Source organism: Bidens hawaiensis, unplaced genomic scaffold (genome assembly GCF_021521415.1).
Source record: "Bidens hawaiensis isolate Kalapana, Puna unplaced genomic scaffold, B.hawaiensis_p1.1 tig00030669_1, whole genome shotgun sequence".
NCBI classification, from domain to species: domain Eukaryota; kingdom Viridiplantae; phylum Streptophyta; class Magnoliopsida; order Asterales; family Asteraceae; genus Bidens; species Bidens hawaiensis.
In genome coordinates, this window is record NW_027495122.1 from 31,923 (window position 1) to 49,513 (window position 17,591).

Here is a 17,591-nt window from a genome sequence, read left to right on the forward strand (position 1 = left end):
GGCACGTGCGTAGGCCACAGTTGGTAGAACAGGAATACTATTCAGCCGGCTACACCTTCTTGGAAACCTACCTTCGGCTATAAATACCCCAAATGGTATGATCATCTCATCTTATCTTGTATCTTACATCTTATACCTGATATCTGCTCTAGCAATCTCTTAATATACACTTATATTCAAGAGCAATCTAGTCTGATTCTCACGCCGGAGGGTGGTCACAAGGAGGTACCCCCCCCTTCTCAGTGACGAGCTCACGGTGTCTGTTTTGCAGGTTATCAGAAGAACCATCTTTGCCGGATCTAACCCCTCGTGGGAAACATCTATTTAACCCCCAGATTATCCGTAATCTGCCTGGGGTCAATTAGTGTTTCTTCATTGGCGCCATCCGTGCATAAAAGCTAGAACTTTATTTCTTTTCAGTTTTTTCAAACTTCTGGAAAGATGGTTAAAGAAACTCCGGTAACCACAACCCCAGCTACTGGGGGGAATACCGGCGACTACACAGTTTTTACGAACACTACCCCGGTTACCCAAGCCGGGGCAAGTGCAGTAAATTTTACGAAAACTACCCCAGTTACCCAAGCTGGGGCAAGTGCAGTAAATAATCGCTCACTGGGATTCACCGATACCCAGTTAGAGAGACAACGAACGAGGCTCCCCCGCCAAACACTCGATGAAGTTAAAGCGTGGGCGGAAGCACGTCAAAAAGAATTCCAAGCTGAGTTGGATGAACGCTTACGTTCACTCCAACAGCCTGAGGAATTCGGAGAGTACTGGGACAATGATCGGAGGAATCCGATAGTGACGCAAACCCTCGTCATAGGGCGAAAGGGAAGCGTAAGGAAACGGACTCCCAACCGAGAAGGCGTTTTGGAGAAACCTTCAAACCAAAAAACGCAGGTGGAAACTCACGTGACTTCTCCAAAACATTTACACCAACTGCTGCAAAGGCGGGAACGTCCAAATTTGCAAGGGACATTGCGGAAGCAATCGTCCCGAAAAGTGCCAAACAGATGTCCAACATCGGCACTTACGATGGTATATCTGATCCAGACGATCATTTGAACAGGTTCATAGCGGGGGCAACCGTCAGTAGTTGGACGGAACCTACGTGGTGTTACATGTTCCAAATGACGCTTGTTGGGGCAGCTAGAGCGTGGTTCGATCGTCTACCGGTCCACCACATCTACGATTGGGAAGACTTCCAGCAGAAATTTAGCCAACACTTCAGCCAACAAAGAAAGTATACCGAAGAGCAATGGACAATCCTCAAATGCATTCGAGAGGAAGATGAATCTTTGCCAGACTTCATCACTCGCTTCAACTCAAAGAAGCTAAGTCTGGGTAATATTAGCGAAGATCTTGTTCGCGCTGCTTTTATCCAGGGCGCGAACGACCCAGAGCTCATCCGCACCTTAATGGGTAAAGATGGCATGCCATCCACATGGGATGCCATCATGACAGCAGCTAAACGCTTTGCGGAAACGGAGAAGCAACTGGGTAGAGATCTCCCCCAAAGCACAAACCTTTACACCCAGAAAACAAGAGAAGACAACGTCCTTACCGCCCGATTAAACAAAAAGTGGAAGCTAGGCATTTGGCAGTCAAGGGTAAACTTTGACACCTCATCCGGCTTGCAACATCGGTTAGGCGGAAGGGATAACGAACAGTCAAACAGAAACTCCAGATGGATGCCACTCACCAAAAGCGTCACCGAGATATTCGCCACTGAGGAGCTCCCATGGCCAAAGGCTCCAATAATCCGACATCGTCACAATGCTGATCGGAGCAAATACTGTGACTTTCACAGGACAAAAGGCCACAACACTGAAGAATGCACAGACGTAAAGGACATCGTCGAAGCATTTGTCAGAGATGGGACGCTCGCACACCTCGTGGCGTAACGAACGCTGAGCAGGCTGATGCGTGTAGAACCCAAGCTGGGGAAAACACGAATAAAATTGCAGCTTCAATGCCGGAGACTACATACTGTGTAAACAACGAGATCCCGAACCAGGTGCATATCGGCTCGATGGCACTCCCATCCCAACAACATGGAAGGGAGATCTATTACACAGTTTGCATGTAGATCAATTCCAAATTTGTAAAGAAAAGGCCCAGAGCCACTTCTAATGGAAATGATTCTCCTTAGAACATTGATGCTGATGATCTTACATTTATACTTATGAACTTTCCACACGGATATGCCGGTCTTCACCGCATACATAAGTGTGAAAGAAAGTCGTTGCGTGGGGAAGGCGGCAAAATCCGCATAAACCCAAAAAATGGCAAACCTTCACGCATGTCAGTTAAAGGTAAAGTTCAGTCATCCCACTAAATGAAAGTGCCGGTCTATCCGCACGAATCATGATAGAGGAAACTGAACACTAACCTGTTAACAACCGCACGTCGAACGGTTAATTTATTCAACACTGATGCCGGTACTCACCGCATAATTACGTGGAAAGTCGTTGCGTGGGGAAGGCGGCAAAACCCGCATAAACCCAAAAAACGGCAAACCTCCACGCAGGTCAGATGTAGGTGAAGTTTAGCCATCCTACCAAGTGCAAGTGACGGTTTCACCCGCACAATCACAAGGGGGAAGCAAAACTTCAACCTATTATCTACCACGTTCAAAGGTTAACTTATTCTAAACACTTAGAAAATTTCTAATAGAAGGATGAGGAAAACCTCTACGCAGGTCAGATGTAGGCAAAGTTTAGCCATCCTACTAAGTGCAAGTGACGGTCTTACCCGCACAATCACGAACGAGGAAGCAAAACTTCAACCTATTATCTACCACGTTCAAAGGTTAACTTATTCTAAACACTTAGAAAATTTCAAAGGAAAAGATGAGGAAAACATCCACGCAGGTCAGATATAGGTAATGTTTAGCCATCCTACTAAGTGCAAGTGACGGTCTTATCCGCACAATCATGAAAGAGGACGCAAAACTTTAACTTATTATCTACCACGTTGAAAAGTTAACTTATCTAAGTACAAAAGAAATTGCTAAGTTAAATCAGAATATGCGTGAAATAAACAAGGCAAGGGATTGGCAAATAATCTTTATTCCATCGAAATTCATATATTACAAAGATTGCTGGGTACATACCCGCATACAAAAGAAGCTATACAAAAATAAAAATCTACTCTAATGGTGGAAAGGGATCTTCAGGATCAAGCTTCAGGACCACTTCCACTTGGACCAGCACCATCAGTAGAGCGTGGCGGTTCAAGGAAAGCTTTAAGGATAGCAAGCCCATCATCAGCAGCAGCAACTTCGTTCACCTTCTCCACCACCGGATGCGGGAAGGCGGCATATTGATTCACTGCTTGGTCATATACAGCTTCAGAATCCACATCATACATAGGGAAGTTGGAAGGCAGGATGCCTTTCTCAACGAACCCTAGACCAAGCAGGAAGCCGGCCTTTTCCCCATCCTCATGAGAAGCGTTGAGGGCTGCGCTCATGGCGTCGTCGTATGATGTGTCCGTGAAGACTCGATGCACAACCTACAAAAAAAATATACAAGTATCAAAACCTTTTCTATTTACAAAGAAAAGCGTGAAGACATTATGAAGCTAAGCTTACCTGCGACAACGCTTCTCGAAGAAGCCATTCCTTGGTAACCAGAGCTTCCTGGAGGGCAGCTTGAGCTTGGTTACGGGCCCGTTCGGCTTCACTTTTGTTGAGGTTGGCAAGCAACACTTCTTTAGCCGCAGCCTCTTCAACGCCCTTTAGCTTCCGCTCAGTGTGGTCAAGCACCCCCCTCTGGTCCAAGATCTCTTGGAGCTTCTTGGCGTCTTCCATCGCCAAGGCATCATGAGCCTGTTGGAGCGCCTATAGTTTGGCTTTAAGTTCCTCATTCTCGAGGCGTAGAGGCTCAGCAACAGCTTCAGCCTTGGTGGCCCTCTCAGTTGCGTTCCGTGCAGTTTCCTTAGTCAGCCGAAGCTGTTCGTTAACAGCTTGGGCAGCCTTGGAACGGGCCTCGAGACGGGCCTGAACTTCAACCTCGAGGGCCTTGAAGGCCTTCTCCTTTTCTGCAGCCACTACGGTAAGCCTCTTGTTCTCCTCCCGGACAGCCCGCGCCTGAGCTACTTCTTGGATGCGAGCTGCTTTTAACTTGTCGTTTTCACGACAAAGCAGCTCGACGCGCGGCTGCATCCGGGCCAGGAGAATCCGCAGCTCATTGGTTAGCCTACCCTCCTGGTAGCTAGCCATTGCTTCCCCCAACGCACCACTGGGAGCTGCGTGACGAGCCCACTCCACGCACTCCACAGGCGTGCGAAGGGTTGTTCCTCAGCGGATGTTCCAGCGTGGAACATACACTTCATTGGAATCCGAGACTGCAAAACTCAAAAAGCAGTTAGGAAAAGATGATATATATAAAAAAAAAGGCCAAAAGAACCCTACGCACCTGTAGGGTCGACAACAGGCCGATAGCCTCCAAACCCATCACCTGAACCCAAGGGAAATCCATCCAAGAGGTTAGGCAGATGGGAAGGAGGCAGAGGTTGGCGAGAAGCCCCAAGCATACCTGAAGGATCGGCTGTAGCTGCCGACGTCGGAGGCATGGAGGCCGCCGCGGTAGAAACCAACGGAGGTGAACTCACCGGAGGTGAACTCACAACCGTGGTCGCCGCTGCGGAAGTACCCGCAGAAATAGTCACCGCCGGCTCAGTGAAAGATTCAGTAAATATGGCACTAACAGCCGGCGGAGATGTCATCACAATTGGAACAGTTGGCTCAACTGGGTGAGCAACTAAACCAACAACTGAAGCAGGCGCAGCCGCCTGGGTCATCGCCTCAGGTAGGTTGACCAAGCCTACCGTCATGGGTCCGGAGGTGCTCCTCCCCGCTCCACCCTGGAATGCGGTAGCATCCACGCCTGCACAAAGAAGATATAAGTATAATGGCGGAAAGATATGAAGTTAAAAAGTAAAGTTTGTACTTACGGGTTTTCTTGAGCCTAAAAGTGCGAACAGGCGGGGACGAACCCGATGGAGCCGGCCTCTTCACGCCGCTCACCGTCGTTGTCCTGGGCTGCTCGGAGGTGACAGTCGTCTCAGCCTCCGGAGCAGTGGTCTTATCACCACCAGGGTTCCCCGCCACCTCCTCGCTCTCGGTCTCTGAATCAGACCGAGGCACCGGATCGGCAGTGGAGGCAACCTTCGCCTTCCCCTTCCCGCCGGCAGCCTTCTTCTTCCGCACCAACGGAGGACCATCTGCGGATTCCTCATCAGAACACAAGATTAGAGGAATTCCAGCAGAGGTTTCAGCATTGAGGGGTCGAGGGTTGAATAACTCCTTACCTGGCCGCCTGGCGCTCAGGATCTCGTGGCCTGGCGGGTAGACCTCCACGAACCGATCCGCCGTCTGTTCAAGGATGTGCAACTCATTCTCATCTAGAGCACGAGTACCCACCCGAGCGGGACTATCAGCCTCCCGCGGATGCAGGAGCGACTGCAAGTCGTTCCCCTCTGAAATAAAAGAAACAAACAGTTAGAAGACAAACCTATATAAACAAAGAAGACAGAGCATACCGTAAGGGACAGAGTTCAAACCGTATTCGAGGACGATGGGAACCTGTGACGCCTCCTTCCACACCCGGCTCATCCCAAGCATCACCATCCCAGACTCCGCAAAGCGGTATACCGGAGTCTGGACCCGGGAGATCTTGGCGAACCACTCCGCCTCCTGGTAGTTGAGGGCGTGAAGGGCGGGGAGTGCTCTCCCATTCTTAAAGGTCATCGCAAGGGGGATGACGCGAGCGGAGATATAAAAAAACTCACGCTTCCACGACCGAAGACTGCGCTCGGTAGCGCAGATCTTCAACCCCTTGATCCGATTGACCAAGGTGTACCACCCCTGGATGCACCTCCAAGAATAGAAGGTCATCAACCGGTCAACATGGGGCTCCACGCCCAGAATGAGGCACACCCACTCAAAGTGGCGGATCTTGGCGATCGCCATCGGGTGTACCTCCGTCAGATGCACGTCGTGCCTCTCCAAGACACGGTATACAAACTTCGTCAATGGGAACCTGAGATTCCTATAAACGAAGAATGCAGCGTACACCCCTATCTTGCCCTTGGGGGCATCGTACACCGTCTGGTGTGGCTCCGGAAACTCAGGCTCGAACGACTCGAGCATGAACTTCCGGACGACGTACCGATAGAGGTCGGCCGGAAGAGCACACTGGCATTCGCCAGCAGTGCTCTTATCGTCTTTATCAGACGTAGACGTCGGGATCTCGACGTGCACGTCAGATTCTTCGGCATCAGCTTCAAAATCGTGAGTAGAAGACATGGTTTGGAGGTAAAGAAGAGTGATTTCAGGAGAATGCTTGGTAGAAAGTATTCGCCGGAAATCGTTTACAAGAAGAGAAGAGTGAAAGTGTGAATTACAAGAGACCCTCTCCCCCTTTATATACTCATCGCAATTAATGCGATGAATTTAATGCGGAAGAGAGAGAAATCGCAGGTGCAATGAAACTATGACACGTGGCAAAGTGCAAACTGGCAACAGCTGTTGAAAGGACGCGTGCCATTAATTTCGCGGCCACGCGCCCGAAAAATCGCGCCCACACGTCTGAAAAAGCGTCTGGAATGACCATGTACTGTCACGTCGCCATAACTTCCTGCACGTCCTGACACAGTCAGAAGAAACCGTCGGACGACGTTTCAACAGTTTGGACTGTTCTTATCCTTTCACCAACTCTTCGAATTTCAAAATTTCAAAAAGATTCAAAAGTAAGCGGGAAAATACCCCTTACCTTGGCAACCAAGTAACTATAAGACAGGTGCGAGTACAGTGTTAAGGCAAAACCCTTCACATACTTAGCACCTGCAGGGAATTGAAGCCAAGAATACCTCGGCAACCAAGTAACCATAAGACGGGTGCGGGTACAGTGTCAAGGCAAAACCCTTCACATACTGAGCACCCGCAGGGAATTGACGCCAGGAATACCTTGGAAGTAAAGTAACCGTAAGACGAGTGCGGGTACAGTGTCAAGGCAAAACCCTTCACATACCTAGCGCTCCGCAGGGAAATGAAACCAAGAACGATCTTCTGGGCAATGACTTGCGGAAACGGGAATAACATCCCCGCATAGCGGGAACGTCGAGAACTACATTGTTTGAAGCTCCAAGATGGAATTGGTGGTTTTAACATAATTGATCACTATGTTCAAAACTACCAAAACCTCAAGGAGAATCCACACAAGTGGGACTCAACGCTCCTGACTTGCGAGGAGGTTACAGACCTACCCGCATCATACCCAAAGATCAAGCAGGAAATTCGGGAATTTCTGCAATTGACATTAGGACTTCCGCGGGAAGAATCCCCGTGGAAAACCTTAAAACTAAACCCTTTCAAAAACCCTTTGCTTAAGTCCAAAAGTTCACCTCACTAAACATTCATGAGAAGAACATTGGACTGGGGGGACTTGAAGAGGTAGGTCCCAGCAGAGCCCAGTTGGACCCGCAGGACTCACCTTGAAGAGAGACGTCTGCGCAGAAACCAACTGGATCCGCATGACCCACCATGCTCAGAGACGTGACGTCGTTACGCGCAGTACGCAAGCTGTTCCCGCAGGAAATGCCTCCCAATGGTGAAGTACTCCGCCTGTTCCCGCAGCTGCGGATACAAGCCATCAGGGAAGGCCACCCGCGCAGCAAGGCTACACGCACAAGGCACTTAGCTCTCAATAATTCAGTAGTCACCTGAAGGAATGAGCAAAGCCGGGAACAATCCCGCACAAAGGCGGGAGGGGGAATACTCCCGCCCAAATGAGCCAGTCCGTACGATACTGGAGGATCTTTTGTACTGTACCTGACGAGGTATGGGCAAAAGATCTGACCAGAGATACGACAGCTCATTGACAACAGTATGGCGAGCAGCATGCTCTTGTACTGTATGTCACTATTAGCCGCTGCCTACTCACCAACTCCTGTCATACCACGTGCATAGCCTGCAGCTGGTGGAAAAGGAATAGTACACAGCAGGTCTGGTCACTGTCAGCCGCTGCCTACCCACCAACTACCAGCATGGCACGTGCGTAGGCCACAGTTGGTAGAACAGGAATACTATTCAGCCGGCTACACCTTCTTGGAAACCTACCTTCGGCTATAAATACCCCAAATGGTATGATCATCTCATCTTATCTTGTATCTTACATCTTATACCTGATATCTGCTCTAGCAATCTCTTAATATACACTTATATTCAAGAGCAATCTAGTCTGATTCTCACGCCGGAGGGTGGTCACAAGGAGGTACCCCCCCCCCCTTCTCAGTGACGAGCTCACGGTGTCTGTTTTGCAGGTTATCAGAAGAACCATCTTTGCCGGATCTAACCTCTCGTGAGAAACATCTATTTAACCCCCAGATTATCCGTAATCTGCCTGGGGTCAATTAGTGTTTCTTCAATACATATAGGTCAAGATTAAATCTCATGTTATCAAAACCAAAGAAAACAACATTATAATTGACCAACCACTTAAAACCTTATCAACTCTTTGTTCACGATTTGGCAGCCAGAAAGCTTAATACGACATCAAAATCAACTGAATTAAAAGAAAATTGTTTGCTATAAACTTACGCTAGTATCTATTAGTCTTACATAAAACATATAATGAAAAATGTCGGTATTCGCTCGGTTGTTTAATTTGATTTAAAAACAATTACAAAAAATTTCAAAATATAACAGCATTGAAAAATACATTAATAATACAAATAATACAGATGTATACTACTCGTAAATGGCTATACTAATGATATACATGCCAAATAGTGCTTAGAAAACACAGTCTGCTCTCTTTACATGGGTGCCCATATTTGCACCTACCTCATAATTTCAAACTTTATGTGTAGTAATAAAGTGGATGTCACCTCATGATAATAATAATAATAATAATAATAATAATAATAATAATAATAATAATAATAATAATAATAAACAACTATATTATAGAAACAAGTTGTCTAACCCAAAAGGTCATTATTCATAAACCAAACTAAGATAGTGATCGTATCTTCACTTCTTGTTAATCAAAGTTATAATGACATTTGCTTTTTACGTTAATAATAGTAATGATTATCACTTTATCTGTTCAATAATTAAATAATGATTAGCTTTATAGATCTTCCTAACACAGATAAGAAAAACACCGGTCACAAATACAACATGAGTGTGTAAATATGGATTTAGGATGAGCCCACAAACACTTTTCTCTTGATTATACTTGATCTCTCTTTTAATATGAGTGTCGAGTGAGTAAGGGATCACTTAGAAAAATGACTTAAAATTGTAGATTTTTAGTGTGTTGGTTTCAAACATGGGAATAATTGTTGCTTATATAGATAAAATAAAAATAAAAATAAAAAAAAGGTTCCAATTTTTGACTAAGCAATGTTATTTTAGGAAGCATAAAAGTTAATTGTTTGTATTATCATTTATCATACATTTTGAGTATGTTGTTAAGTTGTAAATTGGTTCCAATTTTTGTCGGTGCTTAGATGAGACATAAAGCTCCAATTATAGAGTTTACAACGTACCAAACTGATTTTGTTTGGTGAACCAGCTATTAAACCAACTTTTACTTTTGCAATCCAAATAATACACTTCATTGATTGGTCTGTATCTCTAACGTTCTGTCACACCTCGATCAAAAATGGCGAAACATGCCGGGGTTCAACGGATTGCCCAAAAACACAAGACAATATTAAAGTGACAATATTTAATCAACTCATTAATTTCATTCAATCATCAAAGTAACACATATTGTTCATACAAATAAACACCAAAATATAAGAAATAGATATTGTTCATTCTTCTAATAACCTAGCGGTATCAAAATAAAATGACGTCTTTGAACTCCAACTCAAATAATAATCAAACCTGTAACAATGCATAAGATAATATTGGTCAACACGTATGTTGGTGAGTAATTTCATAGTTTTGAGTATATATAATATGAGCGAAATCCACAAACGTATATGATACTATAAATAAAAGCATCAATCGTGGTATATAAAACATATTTAAATGAGGATCCTTTCTAATCGGTAACAACCGACATACTTGGATAATAAGGCCCTATTCTACTAGCACAAGGCTAAGTAGTTAGGGGAGCGTATGATCATACTTAATGAGGCTCAACAACAACATAAAAATAAACACTCGTGCACGTAAAGCATATGAGACATATAACACACATGGAGCAAGTATTCTAAGTATCATACACACTAAAGTTTGTGGTTTGAGAAATGAGTATAATAAATCATTCTTGTTTTGAATAAGTATGTATGTTACCCCCAAAATATAAAAGTGAAAACGGGGGATGAAATGTACTCACGTTAACTAAGTAACTTGAAAGATTGATTCGTGATTAATCGGAGATCGGGTTAACGAGCAAGACCTAGATTAAACGGGTCTTAAGTTAGTAGGTAGTCTTGGAAGTGTTTAAAGTAAAATATGACAAGTAAAGTAAATAAATGAAGTTTATGGTTTAAATGTAAATATTTGGGAAATTAAAGACATGTTCTAAAAAGTAAGTTTACTCGAAACCGGGTCTTGGTATTTCATTAATAAATATTACTCAACCTATGTTAAGTAACTTATGTGGGTTATAATGCACTATTGCAAGACCCTTGGGTATATGAATACCAAAACAAGGTTTTAATCGAGTGTTCGGATTTGTCAATTTGGGTCTAGATAATTAACTAAACTCAAAGTCAACTTTACAAAATGTTTTGAGATAACTCAATAAAATCAAAAAAACTTAACCAAGTCTATAGTTCTATTATGAAGAACCTTAACGTTCGTGAAGCGAGTATTTGGTTCACCGGTCCAAACTTGTTATTCAAAATAACTTAAAATTAAAATTAGTTTAAAATACATTCTTGAAGAAAAGATGAGTTTCGGTTGCCAAAAACACACTTGTGTGTCTTAAGCAAGTGAACTCGGTTTAGTTCGATTTTGGTTCGCTCCTTGACTCGGAATGATACCGAGGATGGTTACCACATACCCAAATAACATAGAACTATAAAAATGATTTTAGAAGTTATAATATTCAAATATTAAATAAACATGGTTATTAAACTATTTTAAACAAATCTAGTAAACAAAACTATTTAAAACAAAACTAGTAAACAAAACCATTTAAAACAAAACTAGTAAACAAGAGTCTGGTCTTGATTCAGTTCTAATCTCGGGATAAACTGAGACTAGCGACTTCATACCCAATACCATGGAACTCTTTAAACATGAATTAGAAAACTAAACTACTTACAATATAAACAAGACTAGTAAAGCATTAAAGGAAAATAGTATAATCAAGAACTACAATGAGTCCTCCATGAAGCCTTGCCTTGTAGCATATCACCTCAACCGACCATGGCCGGAAAAGATGAAAGCCGGAGGAAACAAGGGGCGCATATTATATATATGTTGTACCACAAGATTCAATTAGTAAGTAACAAAACAAAAATTAAAGAAGGTTGTTGCTTGATTATTATGAACCTTGAAGGTTTGAGATGGTGTTCTTAGTTTGAGAGAAGAAGAAGATGAATGCGCACGAGAAAAATGAAGAGGATAAGCTTGTATATATAGGGTAGTAGTCAAAGTTGTTTTCCATGGTTTATATCAATACTTGCATGTGTTTAAAAAAAGGTTTAAACAAGTCAAATAATACAAACAAGTAGCAAAATTCAAAAAGTAAGAGATGATTATAAAACATAAAAACTCATTATTTTATATTATTGAAAGATTCGGTTTACAAATCGGGTCGGGTTCTGATACAAATACAAATACAAATACAAAAAGAACCGAAAATGACGAATGTTACACGTTCCCCTCTGAAGAATGATAGAGAATATCAATGCGGATCGAAAAAAAATACAATATGTGTTGATGATAACCCTTTAGTAAGGATGTTGGCAAGCTGATGTGTGGTAGGAACATAACGAATCTTAGAAGATCGAGAAAAAAGTATGTTATGATAAAATGTATATCGATCTTGAGATATGTATGTTCTTTGGTTAGGGTTTTGGTTTATTCGGTTTTGGATTTTATTTGGACATAAGTCATAACCAAAATGAATAAGATAAGTGTGTAGTCAGATAATCGAATAAAAATTTTGTCTGGTTTTTGTTAGATGTCGAATAAATGTACCAACTCAACCGTATATAATTGAATTAATTTATTTTCAGCCAAAAATATAATTTTTAAAGTTATTTACTTCTTTTACTTTTATTATAATTCACTAGTAATATATAAAGATAAGTAATATTGGTGTATTTTGTGTTTATAAACTGTTTAAGGTATTGTACAAAGACGACATGTACCTTCCTTTGGGACCGAAGGGCATGTGTTAATTACTTAAGCTTATTTATTTAGTTAATCATGTTGAAGTAGTCGTAGGTTTATTTTCATTTACTAGTCACATGCTTTATTTGATTTAAGTAAGGATGGGAGTGGGTACGTAGGTTATTATCCCACGTGCAAGTAATTGTTTGTAAAAGAGATGGAGTTATGTGGAGGTGATAGAGGGTAAAGAAGTTCTTGGTGTCTTGGTGATGAATGAATTTGTAAGTGAGTATGACTAGGCGACTAGCAAAGAAAAGAAAGAAGAGAAAAATGATATTTTGATGTATTGTTTGTAGGAAAAAAGAGAGAAAACATATGACTGGTGGGTGGACAAGTGACAAATAAAATTCAAAAACATCTCTTAAAAACCACTCTATTGGTGATGCTCGGGACATCTCTAAAACTCCTCCTAGATGGAAGAGAGAGAGAGAGAGAGAGAGAGAGAGAGAGAGAGAGAAGAGTTTGTAGTTACAAACCAATATCATGAGGGAGAATGGAAAGAGAAGAAGGAAAAAGAGGAGAGAGAATGAGGTTGGTAGGGTAATATGAAGTTTTTTTTATCATACCAAGTAGTCTATGTTCCATCTAATTTCTGGATTCTTTCTATTTTGTTTGATGAATTAATCAAGTACCATAAAAAAGATTAATTATGTAAGCATGTAAAATTCGGAATTAGGATTTTCAAAACACGGTTGAGAAAAAACTTGTTAAATATTTGATATAGATATGTGACATTTTCTGGAAAAATATGGATAACTGAATTCAGAATTTGCATAATTTAAAGCTAAACCAAAAGAAATTTGGTTGTTCGGTTTAGGTTTCAAACCAAACCAAATAAGAATTCATTTTCAGTCCAGTTCAATGTATTGAGGTTCAAACCGATCAATGCAAACCTTTTTGCTGTTCTTATTTATCATTGCAATGGAAGGTTTAAATACCCTTATACACGAGGCATTAGGAAAAAAAACATTTTTAATGGTATTTCTTTATCAAAAAAATGGCTTGATAATATCACGCATGGTGTATGCTGATGATGTGATGTTTGTAGGAGAGTGCTCTCAAGAGAATCTAAAAAACCTATCGAGGGTGTTAAAATGCTTCCATGTGGCGTCAAGCTTGAAAGTTATAAGTTGTATGATTGAAGAAACACGGATCCGATCCCCTGGTATGGGTCCTGGATCCGATCCCCTGGTATGGGTCCTGGATCCGATGAGTCCACAAGGTAAAATATGATAACTACTGACACAGTATGAGCACAACTTCCCAAAGTCCAGTGACCGAAACCTGCAAAATAGACACTGTGAGTCTCGTTACAGGAAGGACAAGTTGGGGGGTCTTCCTGTAACCACCCCCCGGCGTGAGAATCGGTAACGTTCGTAATGAAGAAAGTACTGAAGTAAGCAGACTAAGTATAGTCAGAGTATAAGTGAGTCAGAATGCAAGTGAGTGAATGAATACCTCATGCAGGTTGACGGGGTATTTATAGCCGAAGGATGTAGGAAGGTGATTGGGCCAGCTGTCTTCTTCTAGAAGATCTTGCTAACTGCCTTGACGCGTGTTATCTTGTGATAGGTTGAGCTATACGTCCCATGTGCATGGGTATAACAACCTGGACACGCGTCCCCTAATGATAGGACGAATTGCACCCTGGCCATGTGCACGGTTATAACAAACTGGCCAGGTGTCCTTCATTCATTGGTGGGCAATCACGTATTCTTCAAGTAACAAACGTGGACATTCTTCTAGAGTGCAGTTAGTTATTGGCAGCTGTCCAGTTGGCATTGCTATCCGGTCATATTGGCGGACAGATGTCTTGTCTTGCGGATGACTTCTGAGGGTGCCAGGATGCTTCCGCTTGTGGTACGAGGACGTTCTGCCTCTCCCGTGATATGCGGGTGATCCGTATGTCCCGCGGGTGGTATATGAGAGGTTCCTCGATGATCCGCGGGTAGTAATTAGGGTATTTGGGACTTTTTGGTACCCTACCTCTATAAGTCCCTCCAGTCCAGTGTTTCTTTCGTGTGAAGTTTTTATGCGGGTGAAATTCTGGACTTAATGTATTTTGGGGGTTTTTGAATTTTGAAGTTAGGTAGAAAATATCTTCTGTTAGTATAGATAATCATGAAAAAGGACAAGTTGACCACTCGCAGGCGCATGAACAGATGATGGAACGTTTTTACCGGCTGTCACTGTACCCGACTGCGCTGCTTTTTCTCTTTTTCGAATTTCCCGCGTGACGTGGCGGTTGGTAATTAGGCGATGACTTTCTCTCTCCATTGTTCATATCCCACCGCATTAATTGCGATGGGTATAAATAAGGAGAGAAATCTTCTAGTCGAAGTTTTATCGCCTTTATTTGCTGATTATCTTCTTTTGTTTTCTTTCTGATAAAACACTGATCTTTTCTCATATATCCTTTCACCAAACCTTCTGTAATGTCGAACGTCCAAACTAAAGTTACCGAGATAGAAGTTTCGTGGGACTATTCAGAATACGAGAAGTTGTTAGAGACGTATGGCATTCCACCGGAGTGGGAGCCGGAGTTTCCTTCTCCGGGCTCTATAGCCAGTTTATCACCACCTGGTAAAATGGCTGTTTATGCTGATTATTTCGTCTGTGGGAACTTTCGTCTTCCCTTAACGAAATTCTTTATGAAGGTGCTAACTGCTTATGGGATTCATTTATCCCAGTTGCATCCACGTACTGTAATGCGAATTCGCCATTACGAATTCGTAAGTATAGCACATGATATGGTGCCACACCTTGACCGATTCCCCGTCTTCTACCGTCTTACCAACCGTGATGGTTGGTATACATGTCAAGGATTCTTCGACCGAAGCATTGGGCACGAGGTTGAGAAGGTGTCCGCCGATTGGCGTAATAAGTTTTTCTGGATTTCTGAGGACGTGGTGCCTGTTGCCATGGTCCGTCGTCCGGTTAATTCTCCTCTTCCGGACGTTGTTACAGCTGCTCATGAGGGGCGCGATTGGTTCCGCACCCTGATGGCAGAACCAACACCGATTCGGGCACTACCTGAGGAGGCCCTGGTGTGGGCAGGCATGAGCCGCTTATGGTCGTCGGAGTTTATGGAGCCCGTCTTCATTGGCTTACACGAACGTAAGTTACCCTTATTGTTTTTCTTCTTCCTTGAAGTTTTTTATGATTAAGTTTTTATCTTTTCAGGTCGAGTATCTATGCTCAATGCCCTTTTCGAGGACAAGGGTTGTGTCCGACATAGCATCCGGGATGCGGGCGACCAACCTATCCTTGAGAAAACCAAGTCCCGATTCCTTTTTCCCAAGAAGGTGTGAGCTGAGCCCATTGTTTCAGACTCAACCTTTGAAACAGGTGCGTATGTTCTAAACCCTCATCCGCTTAACGCTTGTACCTCTGACGGGACGATTGCCATTCTATTGTCGAGTGATGATGATGGTGATTCGTCTGAGTTACATACCTCTCAATAGGAGAAGGATTCCGATGACGATGCCCCTGAATCTTCTTCTGTCTCCCATTTATTGACAGAGTTGGAGAAGAAGAGAGCTTTTTCAGCTTTTCAGAAGAGCCATGCGGGTACAAAGGCTGCGGATGCTGAGGCGGGACCTTCAAAGAAGAAACGAAAATCCCAACGTCACAGGAAGCCTCAATACAGTCTTGTTGAGCGCATTGACACGGTAGACGGTACGTATTTCTCTTTAAGTACTTTACTACTTTGGGTTGTTAGCTAAGTGTAGCTTTTTGTGCAGATCCGTTGATTTTTTCAGAGGATGTGTCTGAAAGGTTGCCCACTCCAACTCCTCAATCTGAGGAACAACCGTCTCCTCCTCCAGAGAGGAGGGTGGAGGATAAGCCTCCTACCCCTCCTACTGAGATTGTTACGGAGGATCAGCCAACGTCTCCTCTGATTGAGATGACTACAGGAGAAAGGCCGTCGACTCCCCTGGTTGATATTGCAACAAAGGAGCCTAATGTCCAGTCTGGAACTGAAAATCGTTATGACTATCTTTTTCAGGCTGGAAGTTGTTTGATCCCGTTTTACTCGTTCTAATCAATATCTAATGCTTAGATCTAATCTAGATCTATATGTTAATAAAAATATATTGATCTAACTCTCTAATACCTTAGTTCGATTGCTATTAGTATGTAGTATATATTATCAGTATGTATGTATGTAATTATAATGTTAATTGAAGCTTGAGGGAGAGTAAATACTTTAAACTTTTCCTAATAATATTATTTCTCTCCAAACTTCTCTCTCAAAACTTCAACTCTCTTGTTTACAAGTGAACAGTGGTTCACTATATATAGAAGGTGACCTGGTTCGCTAACATCCCCTAGCGAACCAGCTTCCACATCGTTACATAACTTAGCTTAACGAACCACCCCCTGATTCGTTAACATCCCCTAACGAATCAAGAGGGAATACATTATAATGTCCTAGTTCGCTAACATCCTTAGCGAACTAGACTCAATCTTCACGAACTAGTCTTAGTTCGCTAACATTCCTAGCGAACTAGACATAACTTTAACGAATTAGATAAATATAAACATTAAATATTACATTTAAATATCAAATAAACATTAATGATAAATACAAAGACTCTAGACGCAAAACCGTGCACTAATAGACACCCCCTCGTCTTGAGCTCTTTGTCTTTAACTTATTTGAAACGCTTTGTCTGCCAATCTCTGCAACTATGAATCCCATGTTCATGGCATACACGAACGACACGTTGGAATTGCATAGCCAGGTCATAATCTTCTTGGCGTTCAAACAAAATCTGCTTCCTGTGTAGCACGTCATTGTCTGTCTCTGATAAATTAACCAACCACATCGGATCGATTATCTTGATGAGCTCAGTCTGTAGTCTTTGACCACGAACAATAACGGCCTCGCCAGTACGATTGTCATAGTACCAACGGTTGAAAGACAGATAAATATCTTGAGGCATTGTCTTCACAGGAACCCTTTTCATTGTCTTTGGTGGCTTCACTTTCAAGACAAGTTTCTTCCAGCCGGTCCTTGGATCAATCTCATCAGTACATTTACGTCTTGGGACCTGGGGCTTGAAGAATTTGAAGCCATGATTGACCTCGAACAGTAAGTGTTGATGAAACCACTCAGCAGTTCGGGTACCCCCACGATTGATAAATGGACGTCTCGCGAGGGTGCGTACATCCCAACGCGGTAGTGTTAAAACATCCATTATCCTCTCGTAAT